The 14,792-nt window shown below is 34.9% G+C and overlaps 1 protein-coding gene and 1 pseudogene across 3 annotated transcripts in view; both read right to left on the bottom strand.

Annotated features, from left to right (window-relative positions):
- The window catches only part of CSMD3 (CUB and Sushi multiple domains 3), a 1,186,187-nt gene that overhangs the window by 516,548 nt on the left and 654,847 nt on the right, over window positions 1-14,792 (bottom strand). The gene's annotated exons all lie outside the window — the stretch shown is intronic.
- LOC309615123 (dnaJ homolog subfamily B member 9 pseudogene) overlaps window positions 1-14,792 on the bottom strand; it is a 30,034-nt pseudogene extending 15,242 nt beyond the window's left edge. The window contains exon 1 of the transcript in view: window positions 1-14,792. This exon is cut by the window's left edge and continues 15,242 nt beyond it. The product of the transcript in view is annotated as a dnaJ homolog subfamily B member 9 pseudogene (transcript).

The raw sequence follows: 14,792 nt of genomic DNA, 5'->3' as shown, positions 1-14,792 counted from the left end.
TTAAATTGCCAGATTCTTTGTTGTTTTCCATGCTGTTTGTAAACATACTGAAAATTAGTAGGCAAATTATAAAAGCTTCAATATGACATTCCAAGAAGTTTATACTTTACTATATATTATTTAAAATTAATTTCCTAAATTGATTTCTCATAATATAATCCACACAGATTTATCAAAGTTTTTTGTTTTTGTTAATTGGTTGGTTGGCTTTTGGCTGGTTTGTGTTAGTGAAGCAGAAAATTACATGATCAAACTTATGCTTTATCAAGATAAATTTGGAATGAAGAAGGCATATACTAGGGACATAGGGACCAGTTAGAAGACTATAGTGAGTCAAGTAAAAAAAAAAAAAAAGAATAAATGGCTGAGATGAGATAAAGGTATATCCCTCTTTCTAAGAGATGGGATCATTTAAACAAGTAATTGAGAAAAAGAATGGATGGGAGGTTGAGAAGATGATTCTGAAGTGTCTAAGGTAGATGAGTCATCATGGGGGGGGGTGGAGAATATGAAAATAAGGTTTTAGTAAAATGTAAAGACTTTGTTTTGGACATGTTGAGCTTAAAGATTTGTGGTACAACCTGATGAAAATATTAACAATTTGATATGGAGTTCAAGAAAGAGGTGAGATATATTTTATAGGGAAAAATCCTATCAAATATATTTAACAAAATCAACAGTAAATTTTTCTCCTTCCTTTGTCCCCACAATATATTTTATTAATACCACAAATATTATTTGAAATTTAATAGCCTGACAACTTTATCTAAATAACAATGTGTCATCTATCATAACTCTTTGAATCCAGATGCCAAAATAATGTATCTGAAAATAAGGATCTTTATTTCTATTTTTAGTCCAGAAAAACTGTATCTATTATATGTTAATTATTTTGATTTAAAATAAAATGGAAATTCCCTGGCAGTCCAGTGGTTAGAACCCCGCGCTTCTACTGTAGAGAGCACGGGTTCTATCCCTTGTCGGGGAACTAAGATCCTACAAGCTGTGTGGTGTGGCCAAAAAAATAAAAAATAAAAAAATAAAATGGAAATGTTTTCTATTAAATTCAATTTTTACATTACTTATTGAAATTTCTGCAAACAAATTTTGCTTTCAAATGAACAGAAATATAATTTTGGGTATAGAGAATAATCCTGTTTCATGTGGGAACTATATTACTTTCAACGTGCTATATTAATATACACTGGGCTCTGGACAGGATTATGAAGTATAGATGCTTCTCTGATTTTCCCACACATGAAATTCTTGTGTTTTTTTATTGTTGTTGTTTTCTTTTTTTTCTTGCTAGTGGCCCTGTATTTTAGAAAATTCCAACTAAGCCTTTTCCTTCTCATTTAAAGGCAGCTGAAAATATTGAATTTCACTAAAGGTTTAAACTTTTTATATCTTCAGAAATAATTAGTGGTCCAACATATCTTATTTTGCTACATGGTTTTAAAAAAGAACCACTTCCAACAGAAGTAACACAAGTGACATTTTAGCAAGTTCTATGCTGTTAAAATGAACTAAGAAATGGGAATTTTAATGGGAAAAACATCTTTCAGAAATACATTCATGGCTTCCATTGTTATATTTGCTTGCTAAGGGAGATTTAAAGGATTTGTTGAATGAATGTAAAGAGAACATTTTCATTTATAAGCAAAAAATTTTAAATATGCTGTTCATAATTTTATATAAAATCAATATACAGTTCTTTGAAGGTTTAATAAAAATATCAAAATTAGAACAAGGCAAAGAAGAAGAAAAGTATCCCAAAAAGTAAGTTTCTGGATCAAGACAAGCTACATTTTTCTAAAAATTCTTGAGCTTGTACTTTGATTAAAAGTAGTTTAGCCTAATTTAATCTTACTCTTAAATAAAAGTACATTTCAAATATTTGTTTAAATTTTCAATTTATCATATTTATGCTTAATGATAAATTTGGAGACTATGTGTTCAAAACTTTTTCATTTGTTATTTCTCCTATAAAGTAATGGTTAAGTAGCTATAATTAAGAAATTTATGAAACCTTTTGTTTTATCATTAGAAGTAACTTAATATAATTTAGTCTTTATATATTTATTTGTTCTTTGAACAGATAAAATATGATAAGATAAGCACATTAGCCCTGGCCCCTTCTGCCTTTATATCTGAGTCTACACTATGGTATTCTATACTATATATATTTACACTCATACATATAAATGATTATTATCTGAGGTATTAAAATGTGGTGAAGATGATATTTTGTTGTATACTGCTGCACAATGGTGATTCTTCTTAAAAACATAAATTGTTAAAGTATGTAACAATGGTAAATAAAAGAATAGCAAAAGACTGGTGAAAACAATTTGTGGAATATAGCCAACTTAATTCTTTTTAGTAATTAGTAGGGAAGTCTGTACTGTTACAATCTTGAACATATTTTTTAATATTTTATATGTTCAAAACAATCAATTTAAAATATTTGCTGTCTGCATTAGTACGTTTGAAAATTACAGTACCTTTACAAAAGAGGTTAGCAAACAAATTTGTGCAGAATAGTTCAGACTCAGGGAAGCAGAGTAGCTGTGGTTGGATAAAAGAGAGAGCAGAAGTTTCTGAATAATATGTGGGGGAAGGACATTCCAGGACAACTATATAAGATGGACAAGGAAAGGAGATCGAAAATATAGTGAATGATAGGTAATGGGGGAAGTGAGGAAAAGATGGTCATAAGGTTTAATCATGGAGAACCTTTAATACCTTGATGAAGATACTGGATTTTACTCAAGAGATAAATGCTAGACAGTAAAGGTGTCATGAAGGAGAATAACTGGGCAAGATTTATATTTCAGATATTTACTCCGAGCAATGAAGGGGATGGTTTGAAGAGGACAGGTAAACCAGATGGGAAGATGTTTTAAATGTCCAGGCGTGAAATGGTGAGGTACTGAGACACTGGCTGAAAGAATACTAACAAGGGGATGGATCTGAGAAATAGGTAACAAGCAGCAGCAGGAGGAATTAGTGAAACAGTAGATGCGGGGACTGAGAAAAAGTGAGGGGTTCAGGATGACACTAAGGTGAATACGATCATGAAGTGGTTGAATGTATAAGACTGATTTTTTAATCAAGTCTGAGTCAGGACATATTTTTTCTTGGACAATTGAGAAGTGAGCCAATGCAATCCAGTGTGTGGAAGGTGATTAGAGTCCCTGGCTTTCCACATGAGCATCAGGCTGCAGTTTCTCAAGCTAATTTATAGTGCATATGTCCATTCTCTCTCCTCACTATTTATTCATTCTTCACTCAGTGAGCATTTTCAAAGGGCTTACCATGGCTAAGTACTTACTTGCTGCCTTTTTTTTTTTCCCCATGCACCCTGTTCCCAAGTTTCTAGTTTAATTTCTCATTGGGAAACCTTTGTTAATTTATGCCAGCTCCCCTCTTTGTGTCTGGATCTCTATTGTCCTTTCTTTCTTTCTTTTTTTTTTTTTTTTTGTCCTTTATTTCTAATCAGACAGACCTCCTGGATATATTTTTCAAATGCTCATTAAAAATCAGGAACTGGGGCTTCCCTGGAGGCGCAGTGGTTGAGAATCTGCCTGCCAATGCAGGGGACACGGGTTCGAGCCCTGGTCTGGGAGGATCCCACGTGCCGCGGAGCAACTAGGCCCGTGAGCCACAACTACTGAGCCTGCGCGTCTGGAGCCTGTGCTCCGCAACAAGAGAGGCCGCGACAGTGAGAGGCCCGCGAACCGCGATGAAGAGTGGCCCCCGCTCGCCGCAACTAGAGAAAGCCCTCGCACAGAAACGAAGACCCAACACAGCCAATAATAAATAAATAAATTAATTAATTAATTAAAAAAAACAAAATCAGGAACTGTTACAAGCTTGAACTAGTACCACTAGCTAATAATTTCTGAAGGAAACTAGTGGTCCATCTAGAGTTCTCTATTGCCTCTAAGGCTGAGTGATCTGGACCACAAACTCTTCTCTGAAGTATTCTGTTTCTTTTATGCCTATTAGCTAGCCCACCCCATACTGCTCTCATTTCCTTTGGCCTTCCGTTTACTAAGTTTTCTATGATGAAAACATTTCTGTAGGATCAGTGATTGTATTGGAGAGCAGTTCTCATCTCTGTCTATCCTCCACCAGGGAGGAAGGAGTCAGGGACACAGAATTACTTTGTGAGAAAAAACTTACACACTTTAAACAATGTAACATAGAAAAATTTAACCTACTTGACTTGAATCTAATCCATGTTACTCCACACTAGGAAAATGAATGGCAATTAAATTTTTCAGAAGAAGAGTACATTTGCAATATATATATACATATTTGGTCAGAAGTTATAAAGACAGATGAAACATAACACTTGAGGTAAATCCAGGATCTCTCTCTAAATCCAGGACCAGAAATCAACTTCGTTTTTATGCTTTCCTATGCATTTCTTTGTTTTTGTATCTTCTAGGAATTTGAACTTGGTAAAGTTATATATTTTGATAATGAAAAAAATATATATTTATAAAATATCGATAGGTTGCTGCTATAAACAAAGATGTCTCAGCAACTCATACCTGAGAAAATTTATTAATGAAGGCTATACTGCCACTTTTTAAAAATCAGCATCTTTACTACTTCATACAGTAGACAGTAAATGGTAAAAGCAAAGCCCTGAGAAAGCATTTTTGCTGTTCTTCATGGCCCCAGGGGTAGAAAGGCTGATTTTCTTTGATAGTTGGCCACTTTGTTCTGGCCATGGGACAATTTAATGCAAAAGGACAAGCAGCACCAAAGAGACAGAACTTATGTTCTAACGTGAGAGATCAGTCTTTCTAATGGCACAGCAAACTGCAGTCATTAAGAACTCTGGAATTAGAACTGGGGGGTTTAAATCCCAGTTCAACCACTTATTAGATCTGTGACCTTGGGCAAGATAATGAACCTTAAAACAGCTCCAAAATGTAAATAATTTCTTAGCTTTCAAGACTTTTGTAAAGACTAAGGGAAGTCAGGAATAATAGACAATTAATTAGGGCCTGTATCACAGGAATGTACAATAAATGGTAAAGTAATCTTTGATAATTTGCCTGCTATAGAAAACTTTGGGATTCCTGAAATAAAAATAAAGTAAGAAGATAAAAATGTGCAGGAAGAATTTTGGAGAAAATCAGAGATTATGAAGCTATATATGAACAAAGAATGGAAGAGGACAGTATGGAAGCAAATTAAGTTTGCTTAAGCAAAAGACAGCAAAAGACAACATCTTAGAAATGATACTATAATGATTTGACATTGGGCTAACTTGCAAAGGGAGAGTGGTTAATTTTGGCAGCAGAAATGCATAAAGGCAGTGTGAAACAACATAAAATAGCTATGTGGCCATATATACAAGTTACTTAACTTCTCTGTGCCTCAGTTTCCTCATCTGTAAAAACTGGTTAGTAACAATACCTACGCCATTAGGATTGTGCGGAGTTTATATTAGAGTTAATATAAGTATAGCACTAGATTCATGCTTCATACCTACTAATTGCATTGTAAGTATGGCTATTATGATTACTGTTATTTTAAATAACCAGTTGTATAGATGTCCAACTAATTTGCATATGATTATCTACTTAAATATGGACTCATAATTTTATCAATAATATCAATTTAAATTATTTTCATAAATGACCTTTCTGTTTAATGTCCACTGAATGAAGCTATTTATTTACACGGCCTTTTCCCTCTGCTATATTGTTATTTCTTGGAGTTCACTCAGCAAGGCTTTTATATCTCTGAATCCTTATTAAAATAGTTCCTAAGCCTGGCTGTACATTAGAATCCCCTAGGGAAACTTAAGAATGCTAATCTCTGAATCCACTTCAGATGAATAAAATCAGATTCTGTCTCCTGAGAAGGGGTATATTATTAAAGTGCACCAGGTGATTTTAATGCACAGCCAAGAGTAAGAAGGTAGTGTTTTGCAAAGAAATTTGACATAGTTTCTGTTCTTCCTTTTTTCAACCAAAACTTAAATGATTTACAATGACACCTATCTATCGATATCTATCTGTCTCTATCTATCTAATCTATCTATCTATCTATCTATCTATCTACTAACTAACCTAAATACCTACCTACCTACCTATTTATCTGACAGGAGAGTTTGATGCCCAGAAGGCATTAATAAAGGTTTGATAAATATATCAGTCAGGATCCTAGCAGGCAACAAATGGCACATTGAACCTGGGTGTGGGCAGAGTTTGATAAAACTAACAAACAGTGCAGTTCCTTGGGCTAGCAATAGCAGGATGCAGCTACCATTCTCTATATCTGTCTCTTCTCTTTATTGTTTCAACAATTTTCTCTCTCTCACTTTGCTTCTAAACTAAAACCCACAAAATGTTTGTTACTAATCTACTACAAAATAAGGACTTTTCCCAGAATATAAAACAATTATGTCCTTAAACATACTGTTTAATTCACCTGACATTTTTTTTTTTCTCTCCATAGTGAGGCTCTGTCAATAAAAGAAGTGGTGCATTTATTTACATTCTGGCACAAACTTATTATCTCTTGGTGGACTTCTCAGACATAGTTTATGGACCAGTATTTTGAGTAGCACTGTACAAGATTATCCACATCAGCATGAGAATTAGCTGAATATCTCCCGTGTAAAAACAAAACAATCAAAAACCTCCTTTTGTCCCACATTTCCCTCCAACTATTATCCTTCTACAGAGTTGTCTGTTATTTATTGCCTCTAATTCCTCTTCTACCAAGCACTCAAAAAGTCATCCCCATCATGCTTTGTCAAGTCACTCATTCTGTCAAATTAGTAGTCAATTTTCAGTCTTCACCTTCCTTGATTTCTCAGTAGCATCTGACACAGTAGATCATCTGTGGCAACTTCTACTCTAAGTTATTGATTTGTATATCCAACCACCTACTCCACAGGCTTCCTTGAATATCAGTAGGCATTTCAAACTTATTATATGTGAAACAGAATTTTTTATTTTTGTCCCTGAACTTGTTCTTCTCACAGTCTTACCTCTTCTCACAGTTACCAATTTTTTCAAATCCACAATGATCTCTCACCTGTACTCTTGCAACAGCCCCTTAACTAATTTCCCTGTTTGTCTTCTCAAGGTGCTTTTTTTTTTAACACATCAGCCAAAGTGATCCTTAGAAAATATAAAATACATGTTTACTCTTCTGCTCAAAACCCTACAATGACTTCCCAATTCTGGGTATAATTCAAACCCTATGAAGACCCACGTGATCTAAACACAGCTCCCTCCACTTTTGCCAACTATCTCTGTGACATCATCTCCTACCACTGTCCTTTGCAGACACTCTTATGGCCACAAAGGACAGTTTCTGTTCTATGGAAACACTTTAATGTTAGTCACTTTTCAGAGAGGTAAAAGGCAATTATTTTTCAATGTTCAGATTTTTCATCATCAATTTATGGTGCTAAATTTTAAATCTTATGAATCTTATAAAAATGTTAGAAAAGATATATCTGTGAGCCTTCATTATGCATTCATGTTTGCAATCTTCATGAGACATAATGTGCTGATAATATGTGTGATGAGTTGCACCTTAGAAATTACAATTTTAGAGGAAGTTTCATTTAATCCTATGTTTTGGCTGTCTTTTAATTAATCCTCATTTGACTTTTTCAGAGTCAATAAAAGAGTTTTCTGAGAAGTGACATCAGCGTCATGGTGGCATAAGACATTCTCTCTTCCCTTCAATCTACAACCAGTAAAATATCCATAACTCAACAAAGGTGTCTCTACCCGACATACCAGAACACTGGAGAATTCCACACATCCATACATCTAAAGGTGGGTTGACTGGGACACATAGAGGTGGTGGAACCAGAGGAACAGTGGAGATGGTGCCTGTGATACCAGACGGATGGCCAAGACTGCTGAGCCCTCTAGCCCCAGAGAACCTGGTAGCATCAGGGAAGGCAATGCATATGACTCTGGCCTTCCAGCCACATCCATACCCACGGCCACAGGGAATCAGGCAGCAGCGGCAGTTGGGCCTGCAATCCCAAGCTTTCAGCTGCAGCGATGCATGTGACACCAGCTCCTCTGCTGGCAGAGGTGGTGCTCGCAAGCCCAGAAACCCTGAAGAGGCATCCGCAACCCCAGCTCTCCCCCTCCCCCTCCCCTGCATCAGTGGAGCCAGTGAATCAGGAAAATCACCCCTCCCCCGCCCCCCCATGCAGAAGAGACACCCACTATCCCGCTGCCCCAGGCAGTGATGCTAGCAACACCAGCAACAGCAAGGTACCAATGACCCCAGAGGCAAAACAGTGACAAAGAGGCCACCGGGCAACAGTTCTCTGGCAGATGCCCTGGAGGGTGGAAAGTGCAGATTCTCAAATATAACCAGAGGCAGCGCAGGTAAGAGAAACCAAAAACTTGTGCTATGGTGCCACCTACTGGAAAACAAAAGAAAAACCTCTAATTATAACCCGGTAAATAAAATCAAGCTGCAGGGAGTGGCGGCGAGGGGGGGAGTTTTATCTAAACAAGCAAGGTGTTCACTACTTCAAATGGGCCAGCAGAAAAACAACTAAACTCATCAGGCACCATGAAGAAACACAGTAATGCGGTATCAAAGAAGAAAATGATTATTCTCCAGAAACCAAAGTCATGAAATATTGCAATCTCACTGAAAGAGAATTCAAAATAGCTGACATGAAGAAACTTAACAAGCTTAAAGGAAACTAAGAAAGGCAATCCAATGAACTCAGAAATAAAATTAATGAACAGAATGAATACTTTACCAAAGAGACTGAAACTCTAAAAAAAAAAAAAAAAAAAAAAAAAAACCCCAAACAAATTCTGGAGCTGAAGAACTCAATGCATTAGAAAGCACTGGAAATAGAGCAGACCATACAGAAGACAGAATTAGTGACCTTGAAGATAGAAATCTAGAAATTATACTGGTAGAAAAGGAGAGAGAATTAAGATCTTAAAAAAAAAAAAAAACTCTATATGAACTATCTGACTCTAATAAGAAGGGCAGCATTAGGATAATGGGTATCCCAGAAGGAGAAGAGAGGGAAAACGGAGAAGGAGAAAGACAAATACTAAGTGATTTCACTCATATGTAGAATATAAAAATAAAATAAAATAACAAACCAAACCAAATAAAAACAGACACATAGATACAGAAAACAAAGTAGTGGTTACCAGAGGGAAAGGGGGCTGGGGTCAAGGAAACATGGGTAAAAAAGATCAACTGTATGGTGATAGATGGAAACTAAACTTTGGCTGGTGAGCACGCTGTGGTGTACACAGAAATCAAAATATAACGTACACACAGAACATATAATGTTATAAACCAACGTTACCTCAACTTAAAAAAATAAACTTTTATTTTGGCTAGAATCAGAATCATATAAAAATTGTGAAAATTACATGATATTTTCTCATAATTAAGGACAAATTATTTAACTAGATAAACTTGTAAAGTGTTTAACATACACATACATATTTACCTAGATATAGTTTTGTTTTTATATACATAAAATTGGCATTTATCAACCTTCCACAGTTAATGATCATCTGACTAAAATAAAGAAATATGTACACTGATGACCTAGAAAGCACTGCATAATATTTTAAACCTATTACTCTCATGTGTAACCAATGACTACAATGAATCAAACTTAAATTAGATTTTTACCAGAAGAAAGTTCTACATTGAAGATAGTGAAGTGAAACAGTTTTATTAATAATAACTTAGCACACAAGCACAGTTGTAGTCTTCAAATTATTGCAAACATTACTGAAATACAAGCAGTCTTTCAATTCTCAACATATTTCAGGTACATTAAAAGACAATAACTCTTCACCTCCTTCAAGTAAATGGTATTTCATGGTCATTGGGTGTTGCCTTGTTCACTCATTGTAAAGGTACTGAAAATATTCACCTAATCAGTTCCAAAATATCTATCACTATTTTATTACTCAATTGTTATCTTGACATTCATCATTTAAGGTATGCTATCAATGCCAAAAGTATTGATTTGTATTTATTTTTTAGAAGTAACACACTATATTGGGAAAGAAAACTGGAATTCAGAGTAAGGAAACTCAGAATTCAGTCATATCCTACCTGAAACAGCCATTTGACTCTGACCAACTTATTTACTCTCTAACCTCCTGTTTTGTCATCTGTAAGTTACAGTTTTCATTCTGATGAACTGCAAGATCTGTGTCAACTCTAAATGTCAAGACTATATGATTATGTCAGGAGAACAATGGTGGCTGCTTGCTTCTGAATCTCCCCTTCAATGCCCCTAAAAACTATATAAATAACCAAGGATGAAAATAAAACCATGTATGACCTGTCCCTTCAGAATACTGCACTCCTACTTGTCTGTAAATAGAGAAAAAAATTCCTACAGAGTTCAACTGCATGACTGTGAACACAGAGTAAAGAAGGTAAGCTTAAGAATGTCTGTTAAAAATAAAAAAAAAAAAGAGTAAAAAGGCACAGAGGACATAAACAAAGCACAGGTGAAATCATCCCCAGAAAGAGCAAGTCAAACATTAAGTGTCAAAATACTAAACACAGCACTTGGGCTTAGTTGTTAACAGCACTAATTAAATGAAGGGGATTTAAACTGTGTGGGACTAGAAGTAGCAGTCTCAGAGAGCAATAATCATGAGAGACACACATTTAGTGAATGAATAGCATTCAACAAAAAAATGACACAAGGAAGGAAAATAATTTTATATAAAAAAAAAGTAAAAAATAAAGAATCCTAAAGAAACAGAAAGAAACGACATGGCATCCTTCTCTTACCCCCACCAACACCATCCATTAAAAAACTGTAAAAATGAGGACAGAAGAGAGCATTCTCAAACCAGGAATACTGTCCATGAAATGAACAGAAATAAGAAAAACCACATCTATACAAAACTACTGTGATAAATCAGAAATGGGAATCAACACATTTTTGATGATAAAATTTTCCTCTGAAAACAATCATGCAGTTTAATAAAATTGTAATACAACACCCCAAACTAAATTAAATATACTCAAATGATGAACTAGGGACATGAAAAACATCCTTGAATTAGATAATAAATAGTAGGACTATAAATGGACATAAGACAGTTTATAATAAAACAAAAGTTGATTTCACTAAGGAAAGAGAAGAAAATGATAACATTATACTAGAAGTGAAGATAAATAAACAAGGCACCCAAGAGAGAAAGATTCAAATGAAAATTTTATAAAGGACATTGAAAAAAAGCAGGGAATAAAAGAGAATTCAAGAAACAAAATTGAGTTATTTGTAGTGAGGTGGATGGACCTAGAGTCTGTCATACAGAGTGAAGTAAGTCAGAAAGAGAAAAACAAATACCGTATGCTAACACATATATATGGAATCTAAAAAAAAAAAAAAAAAAAAAGGTCATGAAGAACCTAGGGGCAAGACGGGAATAAAGGCACAGACCTACTAGAGAATGGACTTGAGGACACGGGGAGGGGGAAGGGTAAGCTGGGACAAAGTGAGAGATTGGCATGGACATATATACACTACCAAGTGTAAAACAGATAGCTAGTGGGAAGCAGCCGCACACCACAGGGAGATCAGCTCGGTGATTTGTGACCACCTAGAGGGGTGGGATAGGGAGGGTGGGAGGGAAGGAGATGCAAGAGGGAAGAGATATGGGGATATATGTATATGTATAACTGATTCACTTTGTTATAAAGCAGAAACTAACACACCATTGTAAAGCAAATATACTCCAATAAAAATGTTAAGAAAAAAAAAAAAGAGAATTCAAGTGAATGAAAATGAAATACAGAAGTAAAATGGATCAGAAGCGGAAGTAGTTGAAATGAAAGACAGATCAACAGCGTAAGTTAATTTAGCACTCCTGAAGAAGAAAATCAAACAGTGGAACAGAATGTATATTTACATGTATAATCTAGGAAATTTTCCAAATATAAAAGAAGCCTGAAGTCTAGATTTGACCTTTCAAGTCTAGACCTACCAGTGCCAGTGAAAGCCGACCTGGTTACAGTCACCTCTCAGACTGAATCTTTTAAACAAACAAAAAAAAATTGTAATGAATCTTTTACTTAAAGAAAAAAAAAAAATCCTTGAGGGCCTCCAGGCAGTAAATTGAAATAACTCACAAAGTCACAAGAATTAGATTGGTATCAGAGTTTTCCAAAACAGCATGCAAAGTAAGGCAACAGTGGACGAGCACTTTCAAGAAAGTTAAGGGAATAGAATGTACTCACAGGATATTATGTCCAACTAAGCTGTCCTTCAAGTTAAAAAAAAAAAAATATATATATATATATATAAATTATACATGTATAGACTGTATATATATATAGTCTTGAACATGAAGAACTGATAGAATATTGTACACATGTGCCCTTCTAAAGAATGTATTAAGAGCAGAGCTTTGTCTAACCAAGAGATGACTGGAAAAAGTTTGGCAAAGAACTGATTGTGAGAAATTTATTTTAATTTTAGAGCTAAGATTAAAATAAGGGTGAAATCATGGATAGAACAATAACATATTGTATTTTCTGCCGAATACAACAACAATGAAAAAAAAAAAAAAGGGAGGATTTTGTTTGAGCTTTCAGGAAAGCAGGACAGTCTTTATTGTTACCTCTGGATCTAAGGTGTTGTGAGGCTAGAACAGCTACATTCATCTTGGTACCCTCCTCATCCCCTTGTCCTCTTATTGTAAATGTTCTAAGCACACTTTGTTTCCTAATTTAAAGAAAACAGAAGCCATCAGGTATGAAAACCCAAACCTTCTTAATTCTTCCCTCTTCTCCATACCGATATATTTATCTGCATTCAAACCCATCATTAGACATTTACTTCTGATATCTGACAGCATGTCTATTCCTACTCATGGTGGCTCTCCATGATCCTATGTCTTACAATTTTCTCAGGGACACTTGTGTGCATTGGTGAGTTTCCAGTTACCTAAATTACCACCAAATCTACCAAGAATTTATAAATGCCTTTCTGTATTGTGGACCTTATTCTATAGCATACTAATGTACATTATAATCACTACATTTTAGCTGATAGTAACTACTTGTTCTTCAAATCTTCCCACGAGAGTCTCCCATACTAAAGAACCAGCCTCCCAAATAAAGAGCGCAGATCTTTTTCTTGAGTTCCAGCTGCAATATTAACAGATCCAATTTGATGTCTCACAGTGAAATTATATGCGACAAGCCTAAATGTATTTTATTCCCCTACATTTACATCAGATCCTTCTTCCCTGCAACACATTTCCTTAACGTCACAGCTGTTCACCCAGTCACTCAAGCAGAAAGCTGGGTGTTATCCTTGATTATCCCCTCTATTTCAACACTACTCTCACAGCATCTGTTTGGATTCTGGCATCTGCCAATTTTGTCCCAGAAAGGTCTCCAGATTCTACCGTCTTCTTACAAGCTCTATTGCCATTATTTTGGGTTTGGGCTTATCTCTTTTCTGGATGATTGATAGCTTAATTCACTTTTCCCTTTGATTTCTCTTCTATACAATTATCAGAATAATCTTATCCAAATATAAATCATAGAATATTACCCACTACTTAAATCCCTTCATAGTCTACCTATAGCCTAAAGGTCATCTCTAGTCTCATCTGCTGGTGCCATTTCCTTCTTACCATTATGCTTCAGAAATAATAACCACTTGTAGTTGACCCCTTTCAGCCAGGTGTTTCAGGATTCTTGTACATTTGCCTATGCTCTTTACTCTGTCTAGGATGTGCATACATCTCCAACTTTGTTGACCTGATATTACCTCGTATCTAAAGCCTGCCCTGATACCTTGTCCCTTGTCAAATTATTAACCTTCTCCTCTGTGCTACCACTGTGATTAGTACAAGCTTCTATTATTACATTCAAGACAGTGCATTTTTATTTGTTTATGTCTATGTCTACCTCTTATCTGACAAGGCAGGGATTGCCTTAAAAGAAGAGTTCATGCCCACAGCAACTCTCATAATGTAAATCTATAAGCTAGAGGTATTGAACAAATGTTAATTGAATGAATACATGGATGAAGAATACAAAGTATAATTTAACGTATCACTAAATAAAGCATTTATAATTTTTAATTCCTTAGCTTTTACTTCTATTCTTAAGAATAATTTATAAATTAAAGGTTTTTTTGAAGTAAACTAAAACCATTGTTCTTTTATATTTAATATTGCTATATAAATGTTTGTGAATAAATATATTTAAATATTCACATAGACTTTTTCATTATAGAACTAGTTAGAGGCAAGCAAAATACACGGATTATTATTGACAACTGAGTGGACCTCAAAGTCACATGATTATTTAAACGTTGCACTTAACATACTGAAATTATTTGCATACGTGAAGATTAAATGATAATATATTTCCAACTTCTGGCATGATGTTTGGTGTATAACTGGTGTGCAAGCAATGTTAATACTGTGCCTTTCTTGACAGTTCCAAGTAAGCCACATATGGAGAGAGTATATTTGCAGAGGTCAGCTTATCTTTTAGAGAGTAAGAGAGTCCAATTTCCATTTTCCTATTGGCTCCTAAACTATGGGAGACATAACAGCAGCATTGTGTAGGCACAATGACCATGCTCTTGTAATTTACATTATCAAAAGGAGTGCACTGGATACAACAAAACAGTGTTCTAACTCATGTGACTATTCTTTTATCATTATTACATTTTTCTCCTTTATTGACTCATATTTCTTAGTTTTCTTCCCCTATCAATTTTCCCAAATATTGAATACATA

This window comes from Balaenoptera borealis (assembly GCF_965194805.1).
Source record: "Balaenoptera borealis genome assembly, chromosome: 17".
Lineage (NCBI taxonomy): Eukaryota > Metazoa > Chordata > Mammalia > Artiodactyla > Balaenopteridae > Balaenoptera > Balaenoptera borealis.
This window is presented reverse-complemented; position numbering and strand designations above follow the sequence as displayed.